Source organism: Mycteria americana, chromosome 3 (assembly GCF_035582795.1).
Source record: "Mycteria americana isolate JAX WOST 10 ecotype Jacksonville Zoo and Gardens chromosome 3, USCA_MyAme_1.0, whole genome shotgun sequence".
Lineage (NCBI taxonomy): Eukaryota > Metazoa > Chordata > Aves > Ciconiiformes > Ciconiidae > Mycteria > Mycteria americana.
The window spans coordinates 12,196,482-12,215,142 of NC_134367.1; positions in this window are offsets into that span (position 1 = coordinate 12,196,482).

Genomic DNA, 18,661 nt, shown 5'->3' on the forward strand with positions numbered 1-18,661 from the left:
AGCACTATTGTCAGCTTTGCTTTCACATCAGTTGATGTCAGAGCGTGGGCCACAGTGGGCGGGTAACCCAGGTTTTCAGCCCCCTCAACTGATTGTCATGAAGGTGGAGGTGGCAGGTGACATTTTGCTGGTGTGGTACTAAAGCAGGACCAGGACCTGAAAGCCCATAACTTGAAGGTTTAAAAGAGGATGATGATGTGTCTGAAATAGCCAACCAAGAAAATTATGTTTGGAACACTGTTCTGAAAGTATTTTAAGTGAAACAGGATAGATTTATATCAAAACCACAGAGGAGGAGGGAGTAGAAACTAGAAGATCCTAAGTTATATTGACAGTTGTCAAACTTGTTTTGATTCTGCCTGATATATATTGGTTATGGGAAAAAACCTTACAGAACAGAATGAAATGTAAGTTAGAGTTATCTGAAATAACTGTAAACAAATTCATGACAGAAGCAGATTAATTGTAAGCTGAGAGGCAGGGTAAATTAGTACATTTAGAGTTATTGGTGTGCTACCAGAAGCTACAGGCTTAAAAATATTCAATATGGGCAAATGCTGTGTCCAGAAAAAATTCCAGCTCATCTATGACTGCTGTTTCACTGTAAGTAGATAGTGCCAAGCTGATTTCTGTAGGAACTAAAAATAAGCCAGGACTAGGCATGTTTTGTGGGGATTTCTGCTTCAGACATATCAAATTTAAGCTCATACTGTGCTCTTTCTGGGTGCTTTGAAAAACGTCCTAAGATCTGAGTTCATGCAGATGGAAACAGGACAAGGAAAAGATGTGTGGGTTACTAATAAGAGTACAAGGGTTGAAAACTGTGTCTCAGTTTATTTAAACAACCGTCCCTTCATCGCTGTGTGTTCCAAGGATGCAGCGCAGCTCTCAGAAGACAGGTTCATCCTGTGTCTCAATGCAAGTTGAGTGGTAGTGCTCGTGGTTTTCTTTGGAGCTTGTAAAGCCAGTTTAACTGAGTAGGCATCTGAATCCAGTGTTCAGTAAATGGGGGGGGAAAAATCTGCGTGTTTATTTTTTTAAAAAACATATTACTTTCTTTCAAATATCTTCCTGCATCTGCTGTCAAAGTATGTGCCATTTCACTTCATGAGTGACACTGTCTCCCTGTCCTGGGAATGTTATCCTTCACAGCTATCCCTGAGGCAACTCTACTGCATTCCAGTGCCACAGCCAGCCAAAGGAATGAAAACTATTTTCATTTAATCTAAAACTTTCAGAAATTATTAGCAGCTATATGTTACCCCCATTTATGCCACTCAGTGACTGCCAATATTTTAGATTACCATTTAGTGGCTTTATCAGAGTTGTCCATGTTAGAAATTTGATATAATTTTTTCTTTTTATTAAGAAGCACTTGAAGAAAGCACAGCCTTGACTTGTAGGCATGTTAATGCAATGCTCTCCATTCAAAATGTCCCCTTATTTTCTGGTCTATAGTAAATGTTGAAAAATGTTATACAATAACATCTGTTATTACACAATAGCTCTCTATTTGCTTCCAGGAAGCTTATACTAACTCAGCATTGTGTAATTTTTTTTCTTCACATAAAACAATGAGAGTGTATGCTGGCCTGTAAAAGACTGTATGGCCTCAAGTAATAAATACCTCTCAAAGACACTCAGCACAAAACCTCATTGTTAGAGCAGTTTTGCCAGAGAAGTTGCACTGTGGCTCAGTCCAATGAAGAGTAGATATCTTTATGCTGAAAGATTTAAATTGTCTCAGAAAGATTTTGAAAGAATTCACATATCAGGCAAGCGAGTCAAGATAGATATGGGCAGTGATTTGAGAGTGACAGGTGCAGTGCTGGCTGCACAGTGTAAGCACGGAGCTGGGGCTGTGATTACATCCCTGACCTTGCTGACAAAATCATACTGTCCTAAAAAATGGGGATAACTCCTTTCTCATGACATGCAGTTTGTTGCCAGAGCAGTTGTAACTTTTTTTGGAACCATTAAAAATGTGATAAATGGTGGTATGTAGGTGAAAAAAATATATCAAGCATTTTGATTTCTTCCAAAGTTTTCATTTACAAATGAATTCAAAGACGAAAACCTTGTTTAACTTTCCAAGAACTCCTACAGGCTTGATTTTTTTTTTTTTTTTTTTTTTTGTCTGTAGAGGTTTGTGACCAGTGACAGCATACATCACTGTGTCCAAGCAAAAGCCTGTTGCTGCTATAGTCTCTGTAAAGAATTTGTTACTATTGTTAGTTGCTTAACACTTGAAATTAGATGCTTTCTGGACAATACACATAAATAAAGAGAGCCAGATGGGTTCCATCTGGCCAAATATAGATGTTTACATCTAAACTAGTCCCTGTAAAACCCCACTGTAGTCAGTGGCAAGAAAAGGACACTTCCAGGCTTTGATTTATCTCAGGTTAAATTAGACACCTAGAATTAGCCACCTGAATAGCCATTCTCATAGCTCCTGTTTCTCCACACAGATTTCAAAGGGAGTTTAGGGAAACATCCACACTGTAGATACCGAAGTAGAAAGTTCAGGGAGGTGAGTCCTACCCCTCTTATCACAAAAAATGTAATGCCTTAAGCAGTTACTATAGTCTTAGCAGAGATCTGTCTGTAACTCTTTAAAAAGTCTGCAGTCAAAAATGCAAAAGGAAGGAGAGAGGTAGGACATGTTTATATACTTAACTGGTTTAATTTTGGCAGTGTATAAAAGCTAACACATTTAATTAAAGTCCATTATACTCTCAGGTAGCAAAAATCAAGCATGAAGCTACATTTTTTCATAGGACTGCTATCGATGCAACCCTGTTGATATTCCAAAGGGTGACAAGGAGCAAAAATCAGTACAGAAGTAGCCTTGACAGTGTCATGGTAAAGGATATGCTGTATAATGCACGTTTCCCCTCCCACTCTCTCTGTTAATGATTATTGGTGTAGCGTGCTTTGTATGTGAAAAGCAGAGTTATTATTGGTGGTTCTTCCCTCCTCCAGGTTTTAATACTGGCCTCATACAGATTGTTGTGGGCCAAGACCAGTAATTCTCTGTCAATGAATTTAATGAGGAGCAGGAAATAGGGAGATATTTTTGGTCCTTTTCTTTTGGAATGAATGGCCCCAAAAGAATACTGTGTAACATTACTCAACTCCAAAGTGAGTAATTCCAGTGGTTCGACAAGAGCATCCTAGTCCAGCTTTCAGGGGATGGTGCCTTAGCCAAATAAATGGTAACAGTCCAAAGCAATGCAGGCTTCCACTAAGCATTTGGAAGAGCTAGCCCATTAGGACATTTTTGTTATGCTTATTTACCTTTTGCAATATCAATGCACCCCTTACTCAGCTGTACCAACATGCCTAGCTGAAGTCTGAAGCACGCTGCTGCAATTCTTTGCTACTTTATCTTTTCCCTGTAGTACATGCTGACCCACACTACACATAGAAAAAGAAGAATCACTGTGTTGATTTGCTCTGCATCTTCAGTCTTGAATTTATGAATGAAAAATGCACTATCACCCTGATTATGTGGTTCCTAGTGTACTGCAAATAAAATAGACTCTTCTGTGAAAACTGACCTTGATGTCTGGTCTGAAATGAAAGGGCCATCAACAATGGATGATCCCCGTAGCAGTAGGGCAGTCTCTAATGAATTGAACAGAATGATAAAATAATATAAAAAGAGTTATAAGCTGATATTTAAAAATAAGCATGATCTTTAGTCAAATAAAGATACTATCCTAAAAAAGGGAAGGTTGAACAGAGAGAAAAAGGGCAATGGAAGTTATAGAAGGCCAGAGAGTTTTAGATGTGGCAGAAAGTTGACATGGTGGTGTTTGTTCTTCTGCAGATTTGTAATTCTCTTGTGTTTCTTATCAATAATGGGTGAATCTAAGAAGTTTGTTTGCAAAGTCTATGATCTCCTTGCTTTAGCAGTCATGGTTTGTACAGAGAGTTAATATGTAAAGTGACCTTAATGATGGAAGTCTGGAAACCTTATGCATGTGTTGCTGAGATATTCAGACAGTGATAGGAGATGTGGCAGCAAAAGGTAACATTAGACCACCACAGACTGTGTAATAGCTTTGGGCACAATCTTTTTTTCTTGCGCACAAACCTTGGCTGTGGTCCAGCTAATTATTTCTCTGCCATCAGTCTCAACTTTTTCCTCATGAAGCCATACTTCCCAAAAGGGAAAGGAAAGGCCAGGGAGTTGGTACTGTTGAGGCTGGATAGAAAGATGGGAGGGCTGACCTGAAATTAAGCTGTCTTTGAGGAAGATAGGATCTAAAGACTGAGTTCAACTCAGCAGTGTGATGATCATTCAACTATCAAAGCTGTAAGATATTGTGGCACCAGAGTTCATCTCGGGAGGACTAGCCACATACTCCAGAGACAGGGGAGTATCATAAGAAAGATATAAGACACTGAACCTAACATAACTTTTTAGCTAGAGGAATGACCAGCAGACTTTCTTGTAGCCTCTGCAGAACATTGTTTCCTTGAAGAAAAACTGGGAGTTGGTGTAAGATGGGTGGAGGGGCAGCAAGATTTCCTGCAAAATGGAGATACAACTGAATTATGTTTTGCCACAGAGAAAACTGATAGTATTTTTCTTGTTTAAAAAAAAGTGTGAGCTGTTATTTCCAAGTTATTCTTTTGTTCAGCAAAAGATTGATTTCATATGATTTAAAGAAAGAGGGCGATCACAGATGTCTTCTTAGATGGGTCTGGAAACATTATTGGAAGAGCACGCAACAGAAGGAAGACCCCGTGACAATAAAGGACACCCTGAAGTTCTTCTTGTACTTGAAGATCTCCACAATAGCACATTCAAAACTGCTAATGGAGTGATCTTATGGGAAACCATTGTAGATATTACCTGCCCACAATTGCCTCATAAAAGTTCTTAAGCATTTTGACATGTTTTATTTTGGATGGCCAGAAAAGCTGGGCGATGTGGGAGGGTGCAAAGAGCTCTCTCAAATATATAAAAAAAATATATATAAATAGCAATCTTGACCCCTGACAGCTCACGGTTCCAGAGCAGCAATGCACAGAGAACAAGAGAGAGGGATGAAAATAATGCCACAAATGTACAGGATTAAATTAATTCTTTGTATCATTCCAGTGAAGTCATTCTTGACTCCTGCAGCAGAACAACAGGCCAGATGAGCTGCTGGTATTTTTTATTTCCAAATGGTGTAAGGAGATGGAGCATAAAAGGCAAAAAGCTCAAACATCATTTAAGAAAAGGACTGAAGAAGAATTTCTTGAAGTCTTCCAATTCCCTTTCCATACCTGCTTTGAAGGTAAGAAAAAAGGTAGTCTAAGTCAGCAGAAAGTAATATTCTATAGGATGAGACACCATATTCACAATGATATTATGTTGCGATCATCTTGTGCTTACAACAATAGAGAAAATAAATATTTCTTTAGTAGTTGGAATGCAGCAATTACGATAGCACCTACCCCCACTGCAACCTCATAGAATACCAGGCTGGAAAGTACCTCAAGGATCTTCTGGTCCAACCTTTCTTGGCAAAAGCATGGTCTAGACAAGATGGCCCAGCACCCTGTCCAGCCGAATCTTAAAAGTCTCCAATGTTGGGGAATCCACCGCTTCCCTGGGGAGATTATTTCAATGGCTGATTGTTCTTATTGTGAAAAACTTTCCTCTTGTGTCTAATCTGAATCTCCCCAGGAGTAACTTGTACCCATTACCCCTTGTCTTTTCCATGTGACTCCTAAAAAGGGAGTCTCCATCTTCTTTGTAGCCACCCTTTAAATACTGGAACATGGTGATAAGGTCTCCCCTAAGCCACCTTTTCTCAAGGCTGAACAAACCCAGTTCTCTCAGCCTTTCATCATATGGCAGGCTCCCCAGTCCTTTGATCATCTTTGTGGCTCTTCTTTGGACCCTCTCCAGCCTGTCCGCATCTTTTTTTGTACAGTATGGACCAAAACTGAGCACAGTATTCCAGGTGTAGCCTGACAAGCACTGAGTAGAGTGGGATAATGACTTCTTTATCTCTGCTGGTGATGCCCTTGATGATGCAACCCAGCATCCTGTTGGCTTTCTTTGCCGCAGCAGCACACTGTTCACTCATATTGAGCTTGTTGTCCACCAGGACCCCCAGGTTCCTTTCCACAGAGCTGCTCCCCAGCTAGGTAGATCCCAGCCTGTGCTGCACTCCTGGATTATGTTTTCCCAGGTGCAAGACCTTACACTTGCCCTTGTTGAACTTCATAAGGTTCTTGTTAGCCCACTCTTCCAGCCTATCCAGGTCTTCCCGCAGGGTGGCTCTCCCTTCTGAAGTGTCCACTTCCCCACTCAGTTTGGTATCATTGGCAAACTTCATCAGGGTACACTTGATCCCATCATCCAGATCACTTATGAAGATATTAAACAACGTTGGGCCCGATATCGATCCCTGGGGGACCTCACTTGTGACAGGTTGCCAGTTTGAAAAGGAGCTATTTACCACCACCCTCTGGGTGCAGCCTGTCAGCCAGTTCCCCACCCACTGCACAGACCACTTGTCTAGACCATAATGCATCAGTTTCTCAAGGAGGCGGCTGTGGGAAACAGTATCAAAAGCCTTGGAGAAATCCAGGTAGACAAGGTCCACCACTTGCCCCACATCAGCCGAGCAGGTTACTTTATTGTAGAAAGCGATCAGGTTTGTCAAGCACTATTTGCCTTTGGTGAATCTGTGCTGGTTTTTCCCAGTCAAGTGCTTCATTTGACTTGTGATAACCCCCAGGAGGATTCGTTCCATAACTTTCCCAGGGACTGAAGTAAGACTGATGGGTCTATAATATCCTGGATCCTCCTTTAAGCCCTTCTTGTAGATGGGGGTGACATTAGCCTTCTTCCAGTCTTCTGGGATGTCCCCCGATCTCCACGACTTCTCAAAGGTTATGGAGAACAGCCTCGCAATGATGTCAGACATCTCTCTTAACACCCTTGGGTGGATATTGTTAGGGCCCATCTATTTGTAGGGGTCAAGCTCCTGTAATAGTTCACATATCAACTCTTCCTTCACTGATGGTGGGTCTGTGTTTGCATCAACCTGGATTTTTGTTCCCAAGGCCTGGGGCCCGATAGCACTGGTAAAGGCAGAGATGAAGAAAGCATTGAGAACCTCTGCCTTTGCAGCATTTTGGTGACTAATTCACCTCTCCTGTTTAACAGTGGGCCAATATTTTTCTTCTGTTTCGGCTTGTTGTTTATGTACCTGAAGAACCCTTGCTTGTAGTTTTTGATATCTCTGGCCAATTTCAATTCGAGCTGAGCTTTTGCTTTTCTAGCTGCATCTCTGCAGGCCTTGGCAATGCCCTTGTAGTTTTCAATGGGTATTCATCTGCTTTGCCATCTCTGGTGTGCTTCTGTTCTGGTTTTGAGCAGACTCAGAAACTCCCAGTTAAGCCAAGGGGGTCTCTTGCTCTGCCTACTTCCCTTACCTTTAAAGGGGAGGAACTGTTTTTGTGCTTCCAGGAGAGCATTCTTGAAGAACTCCCAGCACTCTCTAACTCTTTTATCCTTGTCCTGGTTTCAACTGGGATAAGGTTAATTTTCTTCCTAGTAGCTGGTATAGTGCTGTGTTTTGGATTTAGTATGAGAATAATGTTGATCACACATTGATGTTTTAGCTTTTGTTAAGTAATGTTTACACTGGTCAAGGACTTTTCAGCTTCCCATGCTCTGCCGGGTGCACAAGAAGCCGGGAGGGGGCACAGCCAAGATAGTTGATCCAAACTGGCCAAAGGGCTATTCCATACCGTGTGACATCATGCTCAGTATATAAACTGGGGTGAGTTGGCCAGGAGGCAGCGATCGCTGCTCAGGGACTGGCTGAGCGTCGATCGGTGGGTGGTGAGCGGTTGTATCACTTGGTTTTTTTCTGGGTTTTGTTCCTCTCTCTCTCTCTCTCTCTCTTGTTGTTTTCCTTTTTATTACAACTTACAATTTCATTACAATTTTTTTTTTTCTAATTATTAAACTGTTCTTATCTCAACCCATGAGTTTTCTTACTTTTGCTCTTCCGATTCTCTCTCCCATTGCACCAGGAGGGGGGAGGGTGAGTGAGTGGCTGGGTGGTGCTTAACTGCCAACTGAAGCTAAATCACGGTAATCCTCCATGGAAGCTTCCCATGGAATCCCTCCCAGCTGAGCTCTGAGAGAGTTGAAGTTTGCTCTTCTAAAATATAAAACCTTTGTCTTAGTACTGACCTTCAGCATGCTCAGCAGGATCCCAAACTCCACAATATTGTGATCACTGCAGCCAAGGCTATCGCTAACTGAGATATTACAAAGCAGGTTTTCTTGGTTGAACTCAACCTGGAGAAGTTGAGTTCAGTGCTCTTGACTTTTGCTCCTACCATGAGCCATCCCATCTAAGCTGTTCCCTATTTGCTGCATGACTGCTTGTCGAGTGTTATGCAGGTTATGTTCCATTGGCATCCATGGAGATCCAGCCCACACAGAAAAAAAGTGACGACAATTTGAATGTAACATTTTCATCCCAACTTCATCTCAAGCATTCAAAATTGTTTTAATCTGAAGTAACTTCATTTAAGGGATTTGGATCTGAAGTTTAGATTTATCCCATTCTAAAAATTACTTCTTATTACATGATTCAGAGGCAGAAGGATGGCCTGATTGCAAACTTCCTACTTAGACTTTTCTCCTGGGATGTTGTTCAGGCTCATTTCTTATTTTCATATAAGCTTGACTGTCAGCTTTTTATTTTTATGAAAATTGACTAATATAGCCAAGCCAAAATAATGAATACATTGCTCATTGTAAATTAAATTTAGAATGCAAAAGTGTCTGTGCCAATTAAAAAAAAAATTATTATTTTCAAAGATAGACTTTGCAGACACAAATTTCAAACCACATTATATTGCTGGAAACTTTTTTTTCAATGGAAGTGATGACACAACTTTAGATGGCAACATCCTGAATAAAACATTGTAATAAATACTAAAAAATGGTTATTAAGGGAGGAAAAAGACTTGGTATTCATATTACACCATGTAGCCTTTTGTCCCTTAATCTTCAGCCTTATCCAATCTTGAAAGATTTATAGTTTGCTAATTCTATAAGGCAAAAGGACATTCTCCTACCCAGTAAGGTCAGTCAAATCCACTCCAGGCAGTGATCAGTGGATTAACAAATGTCACTGAACTCCTTATAAGTTTACTGCTGCCAGGACATTTCGGTTAAAGACCATGACACTGTGAATGTTGGAATGGACAGCTGGTCTTAGCTTCTGGTTGCTGAAGGCATGAGTAAATTAAAACCCCTCGGCAATACGTTTCTTTGACATATCCCTGTTTAACAGGGAGTCTGCTCTCATAAGCCTGATAGAGAAATAATAATACTGCTATGTATATACACACATATATAGTTGGAGATTTCCAGAGCTCTAGAATATTTTTGTTTTTCTCTAGAGGAGTCAAATCAAATTTCTGACAATCCTCTCAAAATATTAGGAAAAAGTTAGGTTGGAAACAGATACAGAGCCTTGATCCAACTCCACTCAAGTTAAGCTTTTCCCACTGACTTCTATGGGAATAAATCACGCTACTGGAGTGGGTGGTCCCTCTGTCCTGCACAGTGGGCCAAATCACCCCCAGATCCTAGCTCACCATGTGCTGTGGTTTGGACTCACTGCTGCTTTCCAATTTCAGGTTTGGCTGAGCTGTGCAGTGGGAGGAGTGCAACAAAGGATGGGTTCTTACCAGACTGATGCTTTTGTCTTCTCAACTTGGCCCCTGGCACAATTTAGAACATCCTAAGGCGCTAAAATCTAAAAATTGTGAGCAGCAGTAATCAGTCTTCTAGGGCAACACTGGCAGCTGGAAATCACTGAAACACAGTAGTAGTCACCCACACCCATTCCCTGGCCATTTAGTCATCTTTGCTGGCTTTATATCAGCTGAAGATCCCCCCAAGCGTATCCTCAGTTGGCCTTTAGAATCACTAGAAAAATACAAGGGGACTGGAACTGAGCTGAATCATCTGCCTTCTGCCATGGTGCCTGGTTTTTCAATCATGTGTCATACCTCTGCTCAAGACCAGTAATATTTTGCGGAACTGGTTATCACTGGTGCTCTGAAAGAATGACTAGAGCAAGCAGCAGCATCCTTCAGGTACTGGCAAAAATTTCTTTTCCTTTCAGTGTTTCAGTGCACGTTAGCAGCTGTCCTTTGCTGGCCAAGTTGGCTAAGGTATACTGAAATCATGGAGCTATAAAAATTTACATAAGCTGAAAACTGGATCCAATCTTTATTTCTTGTTTGCTGTAGAGTAACTGCATAACCTGTTCTTGAAAAGATATTAAAGAAGCAAGTATAACGATCTTTGTCCAGATCCACAAAGGTAGTAAACTGCTATGACACCTCTGAATTCCTGGAACAACATGGGTTTGTACCTGTATAGGACCCTCACATACATGATATTACTTGAAAAAGTGTGTCCAAACATCTGCATACGGTTAAGCCCTAAAGAACAAATTTCAAGGTAAGATTACACACACTGCACATCTACAAATATTACCTGTTGACAGCTTATCCTAATTCTTATGTCTAAACATGGCACTTGTGTCTCTGCATTCCCCATCAGTAAATTCCAGCAGTCGGTTGAAATTATTATATTTTACTCCCCAAAAAAAGAAAAAAAAGATTGTTCTGAATTTACTGCCCGTTCATCAAGTCTTTTGTCTTTGCATTATATGGTTGTCTGAAATGGAAGGGATGGTTGCACCAAACAATTTTGCTAAAGTCCTTGTAACTCTTCTCCCATGCACTCTGTGCTGCTCCACTTTTTGCAATCTGGTTTACGTACGCCCTGCACCGCTGTGTAGCTGTGTCCAGGTACGCTGTGCTCAAGGAAGGGAGCTGGCCCACTGCATGGCAAGGCTTGGCTGCCGGTGTCCACAGGACAGATCAAGTGGACGAAAGGTTTCCTCTGTCTTTTATGAGCTTCCAAACACTGCTTGTTCAAGACACTTTAATCTTCAGGGCTGGAAGACAGTCCAGGTTTATTATAAGGTGGGTATTTGAGAAATAAACAGCTGTTGGCATCTATAACTTGAGCTCTTTATGCAAGATACATAGGCTTCTTTGTAGTATGCTTTAGCAGACATGTATGTGATGCAGTGTCCTTGCAACTAGAATCTTGTGGAAAAAAGAGCACACGGAAAATTACATCATTAACTAACTTTTGGAACATACCATGCCTGGTGTACTTTTTTGGTCTATGCTCTTCTGTCTTTCCTTATTTCTCAGTTTTGACCCTACATTTGAACCCCATACCAACTCCATTCCTCATAACCAGCTACTTCATATTGCATGGTGTTCCTGGCATTTCTTTAGCAGCAATGGGAATTTGACCTTTCTGTAATTCTCACTATTAACAGTGTTTTGCCAAAGCTGGTAAATAATTAATTATATGGCCAGTATATTCAAGTAATGATGTTTTTATTACTTCTTTGTCTTTGCCTTGGTGTTTCATAATCGTCAGAAAAATTGTTGTGACATATAGGACCTATAATTATGGAAATCCAATGTAATTTTGATTATTATACTACTTTTCAGTGTCTTATGCTTATATTCCGTATTAATATCTGACAAAAGGTCTAACCATGTGAATCAGAGTAATGTCTCACACTTCTGTGCACCATTTGGAATTTGGTCTGGTATTTGAAAATCTTTCTTTTATCATTGTGCTAGCTCTCAGTGGACCATATGAAAGAATTTGTTAGTCCTAGCTTCTCTGCATTAGGTGAACAGGTTGCCCAATTATGAGCAAAATACCAAATTATTCTGGTTGTTAATTTTACCAGTGTTACATAGTGCTCAGTACTAATTAAAGCTGTTGTCAGACTGTGCAGTACATATTATATGCAAAGAAGAACATTGAAGTGCTATGTGTTAGCTACAAATAGTTAAAAAGTATGCAGTTTTCATTAAATGTTACCTTTCTGTGTGATGTTAGAAGCTGCAATGGAAGAGTTACTGAAGTAATTTATTTGAAACGACACTCTATGAGGTCCAAATTATTAGCCAATATTTGTCACAATGGTTTTCATTAAAGGAAATCAGCCAAGTTCCTCACTGAAAATTTGGCAAAAAACTTGAAACTGCAGCTTTTCAAAACTTGAATATGGCTCTAATTTTTAGTGCATTCTTTTTTCCAGTTATTTAACCAGATCCACTTGGGATGTGCCCTCTTTTTTGTATCTTTCACTTCTGCTGTTTTTTATTTAGGGCCTTGACATAAGAAAAATAACTTCTCAGTAATGTGGTGAGATTTTCCCTGACAGAAGACTGGTAATCTTCATAATTTCCTCCTGCATCATTCCTCCTCTTTGCTTAGCTGCTATAAGTGACCTAGGTTCTGCTCATCCTTGCCTGACTTTCCTTGCTTCTCAGCAAGAGCATTAGCAAGATCCACCTTCTTCCCTGCCCTCGTTTTCCAGACTATTCAACCCATATTACAAAATTACAGAGGAAAATAGTGTTGTTCTTTTTACGAATAATAAACTGTATAATCTGAGAGTTAGAATAAAAGCAGAAGTCAGGGACAGAAGAGATTATAGCTCTGCCATAATGAATGTACCAGAAAGGGGATGTAACTCCTGGAAACACTGCTAACTACCAAGGGCAGAGAGCTTTAAAGCAGCCCTGGAACCAGACACATGGGAGATGGAGGAGCATAGTTTTCCATCTGTGCTTGTGTATTGAAAGGCATGGCTAAACTCTTGGGTGCAGCATGTACACTTGCTCCTAGGTCCCAGGATGGCATTTTGAGAAGCATTCACCCACGAACATTGTGGAGTTTTCTTGGCAAGGTTTTCTTTCAAGGCATCTCCCTAGCTTATTTGGCACATCTGTCTTAAGCACCTCTTTTAGGATGGGGTGAATTGCTCCCTCAAAGACACCTCTCTTCAGCTGACACCTCGCTGCCAATAATCTTGGCAAATATGGCTTGGCACAAGCCATATTTGGCTGTGCCCTTGGCACATGGACCTTGGCAGGGCCATGCCAAATAAGAAGCACTAGAGCTGTTGTCATTGCTCTTCCTATACAAGTAATGACAGAAGTCATGAGGATGAGCTTCATCTCTGTCTCTTGCAGAGCCCAAGGAGTGCTCTGTAGGGAAATGTGTCAATTGGAGCCAAATCAGGAAAATATGTTCAGGGGATGCCATCTACTCCCAGGTCCAAAAGTTATCAGTGTTGCCCAGCCAATGGATTTGTCCATAGTGTTTCAGCTGGAAATGTATTTAAAGAAAAATCAATTTAAGTACTGCAACTTGGAAAACTGTGCTCTTCAGAAGAAGCTCAGATTCAGGCTACAAGCGTTCTTACAATTTCAACTGGGGCAATCTCTGTGTCACCCAGAAATATGAAAAGTCCTACGTATTAAACTGTGTTTGCATAGTTTACTTACAATGGAAGCTCTTGATGGAAAACATACTTTTGTGATGTATTTATACAGTGTGCATTAGAAGTGTGGAAAATAACAGTTTTGTAGCAATGATTAAAATGTGAACAATTCTGAATTAAATTGAGGTTTTTGGTTTGGTTTTCTTGAGAAACAGCTCTGGTATCTGCAAGCTTTGTCATCTCTCTAATTTAAAACACAGTTCAGAATATAACTATAATGGAAGGCAGTATATCCTACTCAAACATTAGTCATTAAGAAGCTTGACATCTATCAGTTTGACACATAGACCTCTCTTCAGGGAGTGGAGAGGGATAGCATCTCCCTAGCTTATTCGGCATATCTGTCTTAAGCACCTCTTTTAGGATGGGGTGAATTGCTCCCTCAAAGACACCTCTCTTCAGCTGACACCTCGCTGCCAATAATCTCCATTGACAAACTTAACTGCTCACAACAATTTCTAAGGATTTGCTGGTTTACTATTATTGTCAGTCTATATCAAAGATCCAAATTAGAGATGTAGCACTGTGCAGTATACTTCAGCAAATCAAAGTAATTAGCAGACTTTTCTCCTGGATAGTGTTTTGGAAATTTATATCAAGCTGTTTTTTTGTTGTTTGTTGTTGTTGGTTTGGTTTGGTTTTGTTTTGTTTTGTTTTGTTTTGTTTTTCAAAAAACACAAAAACACCTCCCTTCCTTATTCTCCTGAGGGGCAGAGAGGAAACAAACAAAAATCCCCTATTGTCAAATTTTTTCTTTCTCCTTGGAAAATATGAGAAAAATCAGTAGTTAATACTGAAGTTATTACACTTCATTATTATTTAAAATCCTAAAAAGGCTAACACTTTTTTCGATGAAAAGAAAAACTTAAGGGCTTTTAGGGACTTTTTGTTTATTTGTTTTTCACTGTCAATCAGCTATTCAATCCCAAGTAGAGATAAATTCTTACCAGAAAAATTGTTTCCAAAGGCCATTCCAATTACCGTGTACTTACAAATATATATAATAATTTTACCCTTCAGTTTTTCAGTGAAGAAATCCATTCTCCTGTAAAAAGCTAACTGTATGCTATACTAACTGAACAAAGAACTGCTTTGTCTAGTGCTAAAAATACTTTCCTTGCTGAAAATCCTTGGGTAGGACCAGATTTTTTTATGAAATAATCATGATTCACTTCAAACTCCACTTGATCCTAGTTATCCTGAGGACCTGAGGATGCCACAGAAACTTTCTGGTGTTCTGATGAATCCTACTTGAACTGCATGACAAAACTTTCTTCTGAAAAACCAATATTCTATACTGTTTATACATCAATACCTTACGTGACAGATTTCATGTAAAGTCTCATAAGCACTGCTATGTCTTTTGAACTGTATTATGTTTAGGGGAAAAAAAAAAGGAGAAAAATGAATAAATGGAACCTAAAAAGTGGATGTGTGACTGTTACAGAAGGACAAGAGACCATATTTTGCCCAAGAATTATCCCCTATTTTGATTTCACAAAATTAATGAAACTCAAGTAAAAGTATGTTTGCTTTCTCTAGACACAATAAAGTTCTTTTCACAATATTTATGAGTAACTTCTATATAGACTATGTACTCCTTTTCTGAACCATATTAAGCTCTTAAAATCAATAGCTTTCAGTAACAGTGCCTTTCAAAAGGAATAGAATATTATGTACAAGTTTCTGTCAGTTTTAAGTTGTTGTGTTTGTTATAACTCCTAGTTAGTCTGTTGGTCACTTGCACAAACTACCTTTTAAACTAATTTTGTGCTATTTCCTTTCAATCACCTTTACCTGGAATGAATTAATTTCCAACTTCTCCCTTCTAATTCCAGTAATTTGGATTCAGGTATATCTTTAACAAGAAGTAAACTCTAAAAACGTAAAGAACAAAATACACATAGTGGAGAATTGTTGTTACCTTTAGTGTTGACAGAATGAATGTTACTTCTTAACATCTCAGTCCTCTGTGGAGCTAAATGCCCTCAACTCCCATTTAGTTTAATAGTTATGGCAGATTAAAGCAGGAGGAGTTTTTACCTTAGTGAATAATAAGCAGGTGGATGTTGTGGGCAGACGTGATTTCCCCTTCCTCTCCTGAGTGAGCCCCTAGTTACACATCTACCTCCCCTTCCTCTAATCTCTAATTTACTTTAAGGGTAGCTGAGGATTTGCAACATAAAGCCGAAAACATTTGTGTCATGAAATCTTAGCTCCAGCTTCTGAGTTGCCAGTCATTGGGGACTGAAGCTTATGGCTGCTATTTTATTGACCTTAGGAGAAAATGGATGGGATTGTAATGACAAGACCAGATTAGTAGGACGTAGCTAAATGAAGCCTATTGAAGATGAAAGCCAATGATCGTGACCTTCATCTGCGCATCTCTAGCTCCCACTAGCTTCTGCAGCTGATTCAGAATTTCACAGAGATTTTAATCTGTTGTGGTTACCATTTTCAGTTTGAAACTTTCTATGGAGAAAGATCACTTCCAATAACTTTTTAACACTTGGACAAAAAAACAGATTTTTAAAAATACTTTTAAACTATTGTATTTTAATATTTCAAAATGGAAAATATCAGCTTTCTCAGTTTCACATAACTTTTGTTTCATAATTTCAGCTACTATTGGGACATAATTAAAATGAACTGTTTAGAGATTATTGAAACAATAAAATCTTTCTACAGATGGAGTGGGACATTCTGAATATTATTTTCAATTGTGCTTTTTCAACCTAATTCTCCAAAGGAAAGCTTTTCAATATCTTGTTTTGCCTGAAGGACAGGGATGTGGTTTCCTGATTAGTTGTATCCCTTTTCAAACTGGTTTCTAAAAGGTGGTTAGATTTTAAGATTCAGATTTGGTTTTGGTTATTTAGCTTGGATGACTTCTAGTAGAAAACAATTTTTTCCTGTTGTTTTGTCTTTCATCGGTTTCTTATGAGAGCTCCATTCTTGGACAAAAAGCTAATTGTTTCTATAAAACCATGTCTTAGTTACTCCTTGACATCTAGGATTCTTCCTGGATATTAAGAACACAGCTGTGGTTTTGAATTAAATGACACTGGCTTTCATTAACTTGAACTCCGAACATTAGGATAAAGGGATGGAGTGAAGGAAACATTCTGCTCAGACAGGCAGTGGTTTGCTCTGAAGCCTCTAAGACTTCCCCAATATGAGACCCAGGACTGGTTGTTCACTCCTTGCTCTTGGGTAAGACATTTTCCTCTTTTTTTGTGTCCGGGGAAATTGGTCTGGCTGAAAATTATTTTAGGCAAAGATTAGGTGAACTTTCTGTAATTATTTCTTCTGGATAGCGTAGCTAATATTTGTCTGTGTTATGCCACCTTTCCTTCCTCGCCAAGCTGCGCTGCTACATACAGTGCTCTCAGAAGTGTGCACCCCAACCCCAACTGCTCTGGCCTGAGCAATGTCATAACGGAAGGAATGAATGAGAGGAAATGGCCTCAAGTTGCGCCAGGGGAGATTTAGACTGGATATGAGGAAAAATTTCTTCACCAAAAGGGTTGTCAAGCATAGGAACAGGCTGCCCAGGGAAGTGGTTGCATCACCATCCCTGGAGGTATTTAAAGATATGTAGATGTGGCACGTAGGGACATGGTTTAGTGGGACTTGGCAGTGTTAGGTTAACAGTTGGACTTGATCTTAAAGGTCTTTTCTAACCTAAATGATTCTATGATTCTATGATTAAGAGAGACCAATAATGCAAATGTGTTGGTAATCCCTGAATCTAAAGGAAGTTAAGCACTAATCTTAAACTTGATAATTTAAAAGGGAGGTGCTGATCTCTTCTCCCTGGTATCCAGCGATAGGACACGTGGGAATGGTTCAAAGCTGCATCAGGGGAGGTTTAGACTTGACATTAGGAAACATTTCTTTACCAAGACGGTGGTCAAACACTGGAAGAGACTTCCTAGAGAGGTGGTAGATGCCCCATGCCTGTCAGTGTTTAAGAGGCATTTGGACAATGCCCTGAATATGATGCTTTAACTTTTGTTTGGCTGCTCATGGCTTGGTCGGGCGTACTCTTCGCTGAGTAAAAAACTGGCTGGATGGCCGAGCCCAAAGAGTTGTGGTGAAGGGAGTTAAATCCATTTGGCAGCCAGTCACAAGCGGTGTTCCCCAGGGCTCAGTACTGGGGCCAGTTCTGTTTAATATCTTTATCAATGATCTGGATGAGGGGATTGAGTGCACCCTCAGTAAGTTTGCAGATGACACCAAGTTGGGTGGGAGAGTTGATCTGCTTGAGAGTAGGAAGGCTCTGCAGAGGGACCTGGACAGGCTGGATTGATGGACTGGGGCCAATTGTATGAGGATGAAGAAGGCTAAGTGCCAGGTCCTGCACTTGGGTCACAACAACCGCATGCAATTCTACAGGCTTGGGGAAGAGTGGCTGGAAAGCTGCCTGGCAGAAGAGGACCTGGGAGTGCTGGTTGACAGCTGCCTGAATATGAGCCAGCAGTGTGCCTAGGTGGCCAAGAAGGCCAATAGCATCCTGGCTTGTATCAGGAATAGTGTGGCCAGCAGGACTAGGGAAGTGATTGTGCCCCTGTACTCAGCACTGGTGAGGCCACACCTCAAATACTGTGTTCAGTTTTGGGCCCCTCACTACAAGAAAGACACTGAGGTGCTGGAGCGCATCCAAAGAAGGGCAACGAAGCTGGTGAAGGGTCTGGAGCACAAGTCTGATGAGGAGCGGCTGAGGGAACTGGGGTTGTTTAGCCTGGAGAAAAGGAGGCTGAGGGGAGACCTTATTGCTCTCTGCAACTACCTGACAGGAGGTTGTAGTGATGTGGGTGTCAGTCTCTTCTCCCAAATAACAAGCCATAGGACAAGAGGAAATGGCCTCAAGTTGAGCCAGGGGAGGTTTAGACTGGATATTAGGAAAATTTCTTCACCAAAAGGGTGATCAAGCACCAGAACAGGCTGCCCAGGGACAGTGTTTAAAAGACATCTAGATGTGGTGCTTAAGGACATGGCTTAATGGTGGACTTGGCAGTGTTAGGTTTAATGGTTGAACTCGATGGTCTTAAGGGTCTTTTCCAACTGAAATGATTGTATGACTCTAAATGGTCAGGCATTTGGACTAGATGATCGTTGTAGGTCCCTTCCAACTGAAATTATCCTATCCTTTCCTATCCTATCCTATCCTATTCTATTTTATTTCATTCGATTTTAAGCCAATATCCTCTAAA